Consider the following 10,591-nt stretch of genomic DNA (forward strand, 5'->3'; position numbering starts at 1 on the left):
TGCTTGAGGTTAGTGCTCTACCACTTTGAGCCACAGGGCCACTTTAGTTTTCTGGTCATTAATTGGAAATGAGAGTCTCACAGAATTTTCTGCCTGGGCTGGATGATAGGTGTAAGTCACCAGAGTGTGGCTGGGGAATTTTTGTTGTTGTTGTTGTTTGTCGGTCATGGGGCCTGAACTCTGAGCCTGGGCGCTGTCCCTCAGCTCTTCAGCTCAAGGCTAGCACTCTACCACTTGAACCACAGTGCCACTTCTGGCTTTTTCTGATTATGTGGTGCTGAGGAATGGAACCCAGGGCCTCATGCATGCAAGGCAAGCACTTTACCATTGACCCACCTTCCCAGGCCTGGCTGGGGATTTTTAAGAATTTATTATTCTATGCAAAAGGAAGGAAAGGTACCTGACGTATGTAATGGTAATGTTGCTGTGTATCACCTCTAAAGCAATAATAATTAAAAAAGCAATAATAATTAAAAATAAAATTTATTATTATAATTGTATTTAAAATTTGTTACTATAAAGGGTTACAATTACATAAGTCAGATAAAGAGTACATTTCTTTTTGGACAATATCACACCTTCTTTCACTCTCTCCCAGTGTACTGGAGAATTTTTCTTGCTCACTTAAAAGAGAGAGAGCGAGCCAGGCTCATGACTCTAATCCTAGCTACTAGGAGGCTGAGATCTGAGGATCATGGTTTGAAGCCAGCCTGGGCAGGAAAGTCAGTGAGACTCTTATCTCCAATTAAATTACAGAAAAAGCCAGAAGTGGAGCTGTGGCTCAAGTGGCAAAGTGATAACTTTGAGCAAAAATGCTCTGGTGCTCAGGCCCTGAGTTCAAGCTGCAGGATCAGCGCGCACACACACACACACACACACACACACACACACACACACACACACACACACACACACCATTTGCAGAAAAACTTTGTGTTTCTCTTTTTTTAGGGCTTTGTCTTCGCCTGGTTGTGGGGCCTGAACTCTAGGCCTGGGCGCTGTCCCTCAGCTCTTCAGCTCAAGGCGAGTGCTCTACCACTTGAGCTGCAGCGCCACTTCTGGCTTTTTCTGCTTATGTGGTGTTGAAGAATCGAACCCAGGGCTTCATGATGTAACGCAAGCGCTCTACTACTGAGCCACCTTCCCAGCCCCGTGTTTCTATTTTTATAACTGGCTTTCTCCACCTTGCCCCCAGACCTTCTTGCTCCTGCAGGGAAAGGCAGTTTGGGTTTGCACCAGTGGGCTCACCTTGTCAGCCATGGCTTATGGTGCCCTTGGCACCTCTTTCTGAGGCTTCTGTGGAAAGGTGGCAAGAAAGCTGTCCCCAACTCCTGCTCACATTGAACACAAGGCACTTGCATGAGAGTGGAGAGCTATGTGATACACTGTCTGAGTGGGACGCTCTTGAGGGGCCGGGCGGACACCGTTGGCAATGCACATCAGGAAAAGTGGCATTCCCAGCAAGCTGAGAAGAATGCCACCCAGAATGGGGACATAACTACAGGACAACAGAGAGAAAGGCGGAGCAGGCAACACGTCAGTGAAACCCGAGTCACTCAGCATCTCCATCAGGGAGTCTCAGGGCTGCCTGCTGCCTCACTCTCCTGCAGTGGCCCAAACCAGGGGAGGGGAGAAATGATAGGAAAAGCCTTTTTCCTCCTCTGCCAGAGGCTAGCCTCTAGCCATGAGGAAGTCATTTTAACTTCAATTACATAAATTTAGAAATTCACTTTCTCAGTGGCATCAGCCATATTTCAAGTGTGTGGTGGCCACATGTGGCTAGTGGTTACCGTCACAGTCAGAATGGATGTACAAAGTCTCAGTCGCTGTGGAAAGTTCTGTGGAACAGCAGGGTACATTCCTCACGTTTTTCTGATTCCCTTCCTAATTCTGGGTCTTTTACACTCCCTACCCTTTAAGTGTACACACGTGTGCATACACATACACAAACACTGCATGTACACATATGCAAGTACACAACTGTATGCACACAATGCTGTACACACATTTATTTTTTGATGGCTTTTTTTATTGTAAAGATACTATACAGAGGCTTACAGTTACATGAGTGAGGTAATGAGTACACTTCCTCTTGAACATTGTTACCCCTTCCATTGTTTTCCCCCTACCATCCCCTCCCTCCCTACCTTCCCCGAGGTTCTTTTTTTTTTTTTTTGATTGTGATTAAGTGATTACATAATTTCCGGAAATTCACAGTATTGTGGAATAATGATGCTCATTTAAAGTCACAAGTTCATTCTAACTTTCCTGGAGCAAATTGTCTATCACAGTCTGTAACATATAACGGTGTTCACATGTTATACACCATATATGTGATCAGCAGCATGGGGCTATTTAGTAGTGGTTCGACCAGATGAGTGGGAGTTCTTTGTTTCTTAAGTTCTGTTAGTTTTGTCGTATCACCTAACATTTTGGATTTAGCATCCACTTATCAGGGAGACCATGTACCGTTTGTCTCTTCGCTCTTGGCTTACCTCGCTCAACATGATTCCTTCTAGCTCCATCCATTTCCCTGCAAATGCCATTATTTTGTCATTTCTAATGGCTGCATCATATTCTATTGTGTATAGATACCACAATTTTTGGATCCATTCATCTGTGGTGGGGCATCTGGGTTGTTTCCATATCCTAGCTATTGTGTACACACATTTATATGTATGACTGTGCACACACATTGACCAAATATTATATTCCATACATTTTTTGTGTGTGGAGAAAAGTAGGCTTTTCAAGCTCGGCCCAGATAATGAATCTGTGGCTCAAGTAGTGGAGTGCTAGCCTTAAATGAAAACTAAACAAGAGCATGAGGCCCCGAGTTCAAGCCTCAGGACTGACAAAACCAAAAAAACTACAAATTGGGGAGAGAGAGAGACAGAGAGAGAGAGAGAGAGAGAGAGAGAGAGACAGACAGACAGACAGACAGACAGACAGACAGACAGACAGACAGAGAGCGAGCGAGAGAGAAAGAGCAATCACTTAGGGGGAGGGAGAGCTTCCTACACCCGCAAGTGGAGCGTGTGTAGTCACTTCTCATTTCTCCAGAATTACACCAGCCATTTCTGAGCGTGGCATGTTGGAAGCACTTTCATTACTTTGTCATGATATGTTGGATAAAGAAGTACAAGAAGTTCTAAGTCAAGTCCTTTGTTTATTTGGCTATAAAAAGCAGGGACGAAATGAAAAAGGAATTATGGCTCAGCCTTAGGCACAGCATCAACTTTTAAATAGAAAATATTTGACTTGTACTGAGGAATGGCTGGCTGCACCGCGTGGAGTGATCTGCCAGATGGCCCGTCCAAACAAATGAACTGAAGCAAAACAGACCAGATTGATGGCTGCTTTGCTGTGGAAAACAACTCTCCTGTTATTAAAAGTAAATACTTGCACGTTAAGGTGTGTGTGTGTGTCTTACATAAGCACTTTGTATTGTGAGCTATGCAAGAAAATAGAGTCACGTGGGCATTTGCCAGTGTGAGAGAGTATTCATCTCTTCAGGCAATGATGAAGGTGTGTATTTATAATCTACTTTGTCCAATTGGTCATCTGATTGCAAAAGTTAAAGGATTAAAATATCTGCTTAGAGCCATTTTTTCCTGGTGTTTTCTTTTTAATTGTTTTTTTAAAAAAATGTTATTATAAAGGTGCTGTATAGAGGGTTGCATTTACCTAAGTCAGGTAATGAGTGCATTTCATTTTGGACAGTGTCACCCCTTCCTTTGCTCTTTGCCAGTTTTTCCCTCTCTTCCCCAACCAACATATTGTCCAGTGAATATCACTGCTGCATTTGTTCACCTTTTGTTTGTTTTTGTTTTGCCAGTCCTGGGGCTTGAACTCAGGGCCTATCCCTGAGCTTCATTTGCTCAAGGCTGGTACTCTACCACCTGAGCCACATTCCCAGCCCTTGTTCACCCTTTGTTCCTCCATTTCTGTGTCCTCTTTACCTCTCCAAAGACAGAAAAATGAACAAATAAGACAAAAAGAAAACAAAAACAACAACTAAGAAAAAAATCTCATTTTCATTTCCTGGAGTTCATTTTGATAAATATTATTTTGCATGATCAGAGGCACAGAAGGCTTTGCGTCTTTTTTTTTTTTTTTTTTTTTGGGTCCGGTCGTGGGGCCTGAACTCTGGGCCTGGGCGCTGTCCCTCAGCTCTTCAGCTCAAGGCTAGCGCTCTACCACTTGAGCCACAGTGCCACTTCCGGCTTTTTTCTTTTTGTTTATGTGGTGCTGAGGAATCGAACCCAGGGCCTCGAGCATGCAAGGCAAGCGCTCTACCACTGAGCCACCTTCCCAGCCCCAAGGCTTTGCGTCTTTATGTTCCTCCTTTAAGAGTCTCATCCTTCAGTCTCTGTGTGTGAGTGTTTAGAGTCATGTATATTGATCTTGTCCTGGGGTAGTTTAGATCTACCTTCTGCATGAAAAAAAATCCTTCCTTCCACTGTCATCATTTAAAAAAAAAAAAGAAGAAAGAAAAGAGAAAACTAACTGAGCACTAAGTGGCTCATACCTATAATCCTGGCTTTTCAGGAAGCTGAGGTCCAAGGGATCTCAGTTCAAAGCCAGCTCTGTCAGGAAAGTCCCTGAGACCTTTACTTCCATTAACCAGCAAAAAGATGCAAGTGGAATTGTTGGCTCAAGTGGAAGAGTGACAGCCTCGAGCTAACCAGCTAAGGGATAGTACTTAGCTTATGAGTTCAATCTTCAAGAAAAATTATTTCTGGATTCTTTTCTTTCTTTTTTTGGTTGGGGCTTAAACTCTGGGCTTGGGCGCTGTCTGTGCGCTCTTCAACTCAAGGCGAGCGCTCTATCACTTGAGCCATAGCACCACTTCCGGTTTCTAGTGGTTTATTGGAGATAAGACTCTCACGGAGTTTCCTGCCCAGGCTGGCTTTGAACCGTGATCCTCAGATTTCAGCCTCCTGAGTAGCCAGGATTACAGGCATGAGCCACCAGCGTCTGGCTATTCTTTTTTGTTTGTTTGTTTCAAGCTTTTTATTTTATTTTCAATATGACTACAGCAGCCTTTTGGGTTTCTTTCTGTTCATTAATGTAAACAACTTCCTAGTACACTCTGATGTGTGTATAATTCTAGGGTGTTTTTGTCCTCTTTCCCCCAAAAGTTTGGAAGTACTTACCCATTTGGTAGAACAGCTAGGGAGAAGTAAACTAACTTACATGGAAAGAAATTTGCTGAGGGTTTGCTGGGATTGAACTCAGTGTCTCAAGCAAGGTAAACACACATCTACCACTACCACATCTAGTCCTATGTTCAAGTGGACATTCTGATGATCCACAGGCTGGGTGCCACAAAATAAGCTAGGAGATTGGGGGAGAGATAGGTAAGAAATGAGGATTCTCATTGAAAAAGGACACACACGTTAGCACCTAAGACAGCTCCTGTAATCCTTTGCATCTCTGGTGTTCATCATGCATTCTCTATTCATGTACTATTTATGAGGGCTGCTGAGTGTCACAAACTTGAGGGTGAGCAATAACACCTGCTTTCATGTAATGCATACACAGTAACTCAGAGGCAACTGGTCTACCCAGGCAGGAAGAGGTGCTGGAAGACTGCTCCAAGGAAGTGATGAGGAGTTGGTCAGATGAGGGCTATGAGTGGAGATGAGAGAGGATTAAAGGATGGAGAAAGGCAGGGGATCCTGGCCAGGTAGACAGAAGAGGAAGGGCACAGCAAGGGCTGGGTGCTGAGCACAGACAGGATGCTGTGAGGACAGGAGAGCCAGCTGATAGAAAGGGTACCACCAGCCTCCATGATGGAGCAGGGCCCCACATAGTGGCTTTGGCAGGATTTGGGGTTTTATGACAAAAGCAGATGGAATTTTCTGGAGTGCATCAAGTTGGAGAGTTGGGTGATGGAATTTGTTGTTGTTGTTGTTAAGGGTTCAGAGGCTTCTTTATGGAGAATGGATGGAAAGGATGTAAAAGTTAATTGTACTGTTTGTTTACATCTATGTGTATGTTTAGTAGCTTTTATTTGAGTCATAACTCCACTTCTGACTTTTTGGTAGTTAACTGGAGGTAAAGAGTCTCATGAACTTTTCTGCTGGGCTTCCAGAATCCTCAGATCTCGGTCTCCTGAGTATCTAGGCTTCTAGATGTGAGCACCATTCCTGCCTACTTCAAAGGTCTCTAGGAAGTAATATCCACTGGATCTTGTAATGGATTGGCTATGAGGAATGAAGGAGGGAGGGGGGGCTCAAAGTTGTCACTGGGTTGAGCAGACCACTAGATTCTGTAGTCTAATTGAGACATGGGAGGGGAAGGTTCAGAGAGGCAGAAGGAGAGCCCCTCTCACCACATGGATATAAAGCTAAGAGAAGGGAATCTAATAAACTACGGGGTCCCCCAGGTACTGGTGGCCTTTGCTTTAATGGCCCTGGTGCTTCTGAACACATTCCTCTCAGGCTATTTAAATGATGACACTCTTGATGAGTCAGGTGATACTTTTATAATTCCCAATACCAGGTACCATACTGAACATTTTACATATATTAACCCATTTAGAACTCACATATAAATTATATTATCTACATTCTATGGAACAGGCTGTTGAAGTACAGACAGGTGAAGTAAGTACCTGCTAGCCACACAGCCAATAGAGCTGGGATTTGAATCCAGCTAATGCAGCTCTATTTCTCTTTCTTTCTATGCTCTGCATACTTTCTGTGCCTATGATAATAGTCACTTGTCTCTCAGAATGTAACCAAACAGTAAAATTATGTGAAAAGTCGAGCACTCAACAATATTAATATCAAATAACCTCTGTGGATCATGAATAGCATGTGAACTAGGTGATCTTTACATTCCATCATGATTGTTATAATTATATTATACATTATATTATATAGATATTATATAATATATACTATTATCCCACATGTAATATATTCATACATACACACACACTATATATATGACTGTATTTACTAACTAGCTAGACAAATGGACCAGGATGTTAATTGTTTCCTTCCCAACCTGTTAATTAGCCTGCTGAGTTTGGATTCAGTACTCCAAGATTCCAGCCCCCTCTTGACTGCATTGCTGGGGGTAGGGGGGGACGAGGGGGGGAGGGGAGTGATGCTGGTCTGTGCTGGCCAGCTCTCAGCATGTGCTAGAAAAGCAGAGTGAGAAAGAAAAGAGACCCCCAGAGATGAATGAAATCCTGGCCTGCAGCCCCATGAGGTCTACTGGAAGGGTGGGAACGTGGCTTTCTTGTTTCCCAAAGTTCCTGGTACTGTCATCTGATCCTGGGTCACACAAAGATACTTTGTGCTTTGCAGTAAATTTGACTACGTGTATGTGTACTTATGTGCTTCCCTTGATTATCCTCTTACTGTCAGCCACAGCCATGTAGGTACACACGCATGCAGCTGGTGCCCAATACCTCTAGCTATTGCTTCCAGGTGAACAGTGAGCAAAGAGTGTTTTAGCTGAGCTATTTCACAACATCTGTCTCAGGATGTTTCCTGGGTTGAACGGGGTTTTACAGTGCAATCAACTCAAATGAGGACGGTCCCTCCAACCAGAGAGCCCCATGTAGATGATATTGAGACAGTGTGGGCTGCTAGCCTGGTGGTCTGGCTTTCATGTGGGGTCTAAGACTAGTTTACAGGTTGGACTGGGAGGTTTGCAATTACTCAGGATGCACCATACTTTGTGAAAATGAATCATAGCAAAATCAGGAGAGATACAGTCACAATCAGGCTGTTATCTGGCTGTCCAATTAGATTTCTGCATGGTGCAGAGTAGGTGATGTTGGTCTTTTGTGGAGGATGTCCCTCACATGTCCCTTGAATTCTGCCTGATCTGTGTACCCCCATGGTAGCCTCCTGCAGTGTCCCATCCCTAGAGCTCTTGACATTGTAGTGCCAGTGGTGCTGCTGGCTTTCCTGTTCGCTAGGAAATATTTGCATAGAATTAAAGAAAATGCAAAGTGAAGTCAAGTATTAGTACACACACAGTGTGAGAATGAAGGGTGGGTGGGACAGAACAGCAGGGCCAGCTTTCATGCTAAGCTTTTTACTACCTTTCCCCCCCCACATGCAAATGCTACTTAGATCTAAACAAACAAAAATTCACTATAACACTCAAGTCCCCTCATAAAAGAGGGCCTATTATATCTTAATGTGCTACTGACACAAATCCTAGCAGTCTCATTCCATTTACTCTGTGTGCTTTTAATAGCACAGACCTATATTGCAATTTATTTCATTTAGAAACACTCATTTTCTTACTTCTCTATTGAATTCTTGTGTGCAAGGCATTTCGACACAGAAACAGTGTATGTTGCCATGCATTTTGTCCTGTATTGGCTATTAGGTCATCAGAACAGTTATTTGGATTTGGCAATTTTGAGATTATGCATCTTCTAAAGAAACTTTAAAAATCTGAAGAGACCAAACAAATGTCTTGGTCAATCATCAAAATGCTTATTTCTCTCTTTGCTGCTTTGTTTGGGAAATGGTTGGTTGAAAGATGTGACTGTATCTAAAGCATGAAGATACGGTTTGTCCAATTTGCTCATTCACTGAACAATGTATGGATATCCTGTCATCATTTTCTGTAAATTAGAGAGGGCCAGTAGGATAGTGGATATCCCCAAGAAACCTAAGTTCCTGAAGGTAGTTCTTAAAGGTAAGATGGTCTTAAGTTTTGTGTTCTTTGAGGACAGTTTCCTGACCTTTACCATGTGTTACAGTCTTCCTTGAAAAAGCAAACTTGCTTTACAAGTTGAAAAGGATTAGTGAGGGATTTGTTCTAGAACCCCTTTGGTTATCTAATTCCTAAGGTTCTTTTCCCATTTCTAAAATGCTATTAACCCACGCATATACATAGAACCTGTTATATATATTCTCTGCATACTTTAAATCTCTATAGATGACTGACAATCTCTAATACAATGTAATACAATGTAAATCTCTAATACAATGTATATTGTTGCATACTGTATTGTTCAGAAAATAAAAGGGATGCATCCCATTTTCAGTACTTTAACTCTGTGATTGATAGAGTCTTGGGGCATAGAACCCACAGACATGCAGGTCTGACTGTGAAGATTTCCACTCTATGAAGAGCAACACTTCCAGCCTCGATTCTCACTATTTATTAGTTTTTGTGCTTGTACTGAGGTTTGAACTCAGGGCCTTGTGCTCTCTCTGGGCTTTTTAACATCATGACTGGTGCTCTACCATTTGAACTACACTTTTACTTCTGGCTTTTTGCTAGTTATTTGAAGATAAGAATCTATTTGCCTGCCAAAGCTGTCTTTGGACCCCAGTCCCACTACTCGGCCTCCTGAGTACCTAGGATAACATGCATGAGCTACTGCTGCTTGGTGACTCTTATTTTTTCTTCCTGTCCCACCTGCCAGAGCCCTGCAGTCTTCACAGCTGCTTTGAGGGCAAGAGAACTTCCTAGAACCCTGAGAGGGGGAAGAATGCACATGTGCAGACTGAGCACTACATCTGTGTGTTGCTATGCTCATCAATTCTCTTTGGTAAAAAAAACTGGGCACTAAGTCAATTGTCTAGGAACCAGTCTTGAGGAATTCTGAGGATAACATCATCATGGTGGAGAGCACAGTAAGCTGTAGAGCATAACAAGAAAAACTCCAATTGCTGGCTATTGTAAATGCAGCCTTTTCTTGCCATGGTGCGTTCTCTCTCTCTCTCTCTCTCTCTCTCTCTCTCTCTCTCTCTCTCTCTCTCTCTCTCTCTCTCTCTCTCTCTCTCTATTTCGGGGGTGGTAGTGGGAGACTGGAAACAGAATAGATGAGAATAAATGCCAAGAAGGAGCTGGGAGGACACAGTGAAGACGGAATGCAGGAATGGGTGGAGGGCAGCTCATGCCTGCTTCAAAAGTAGGAGAAAACCAGTGAATAGAAAAAGAGTCTTCCTTTCCCTACCTAGATCCATATATAAGCACAGTACAACTGCTGGGCAGGCTTGGTGTGTGTGTGTGTGTGTGTGTGTGTGTGTGTGTGTGTGTGTGTGTGTGTGTGTGTGTGTGTGTGTGTGTGTGTGTGTGTGTGTGTGTGTGTGTGTGTGTGTGTGTGTGTGTGTTTCAATCCACATGGATTGTGGCTCTCCTTGTGCTAGCTACTTACCCTTTTTGAGGAAGTTTCTGGGATAAAGTGGGGCTCATACACTTGCTCCAATTACATAGTAGTACCAAACCCTATGCATTGTGTACTATGTTGTTTCCCATTTAACTACGGTGAAGTGTAATTGATAAGTTAGACAGTGTAAGAAAATGATTATCAATAATAACCGAAGTTACACTCATCATTCAGAAATATGAATGTGGGTGGGCTTGGTCTCTCTGAAATCTTTCTTTTGAAAGCAAATTAATTTATAAAAAAAGAAAGAAAAAAAGGAAGAAAAGAGAATTTACAGAAAACTTTTGAACAGAAGAAGGATGTCAAGACTCAGCAAAAGAGAAACAAACACAGGGGCATGAGGAGCAAAGGGCCTGGTAGGAGGATCAAGAACTGGTGTAGAGCTAGTATGGCCTTTGCCTCCGTGTCAGGGTGAAGAGGGGAGAATTG

Source organism: Dipodomys merriami, unplaced genomic scaffold (assembly GCF_024711535.1).
Source record: "Dipodomys merriami isolate MVZ:Mamm:240054 unplaced genomic scaffold, mDipMer1.0.p SCAF_4, whole genome shotgun sequence".
Taxonomy (NCBI): domain Eukaryota; kingdom Metazoa; phylum Chordata; class Mammalia; order Rodentia; family Heteromyidae; genus Dipodomys; species Dipodomys merriami.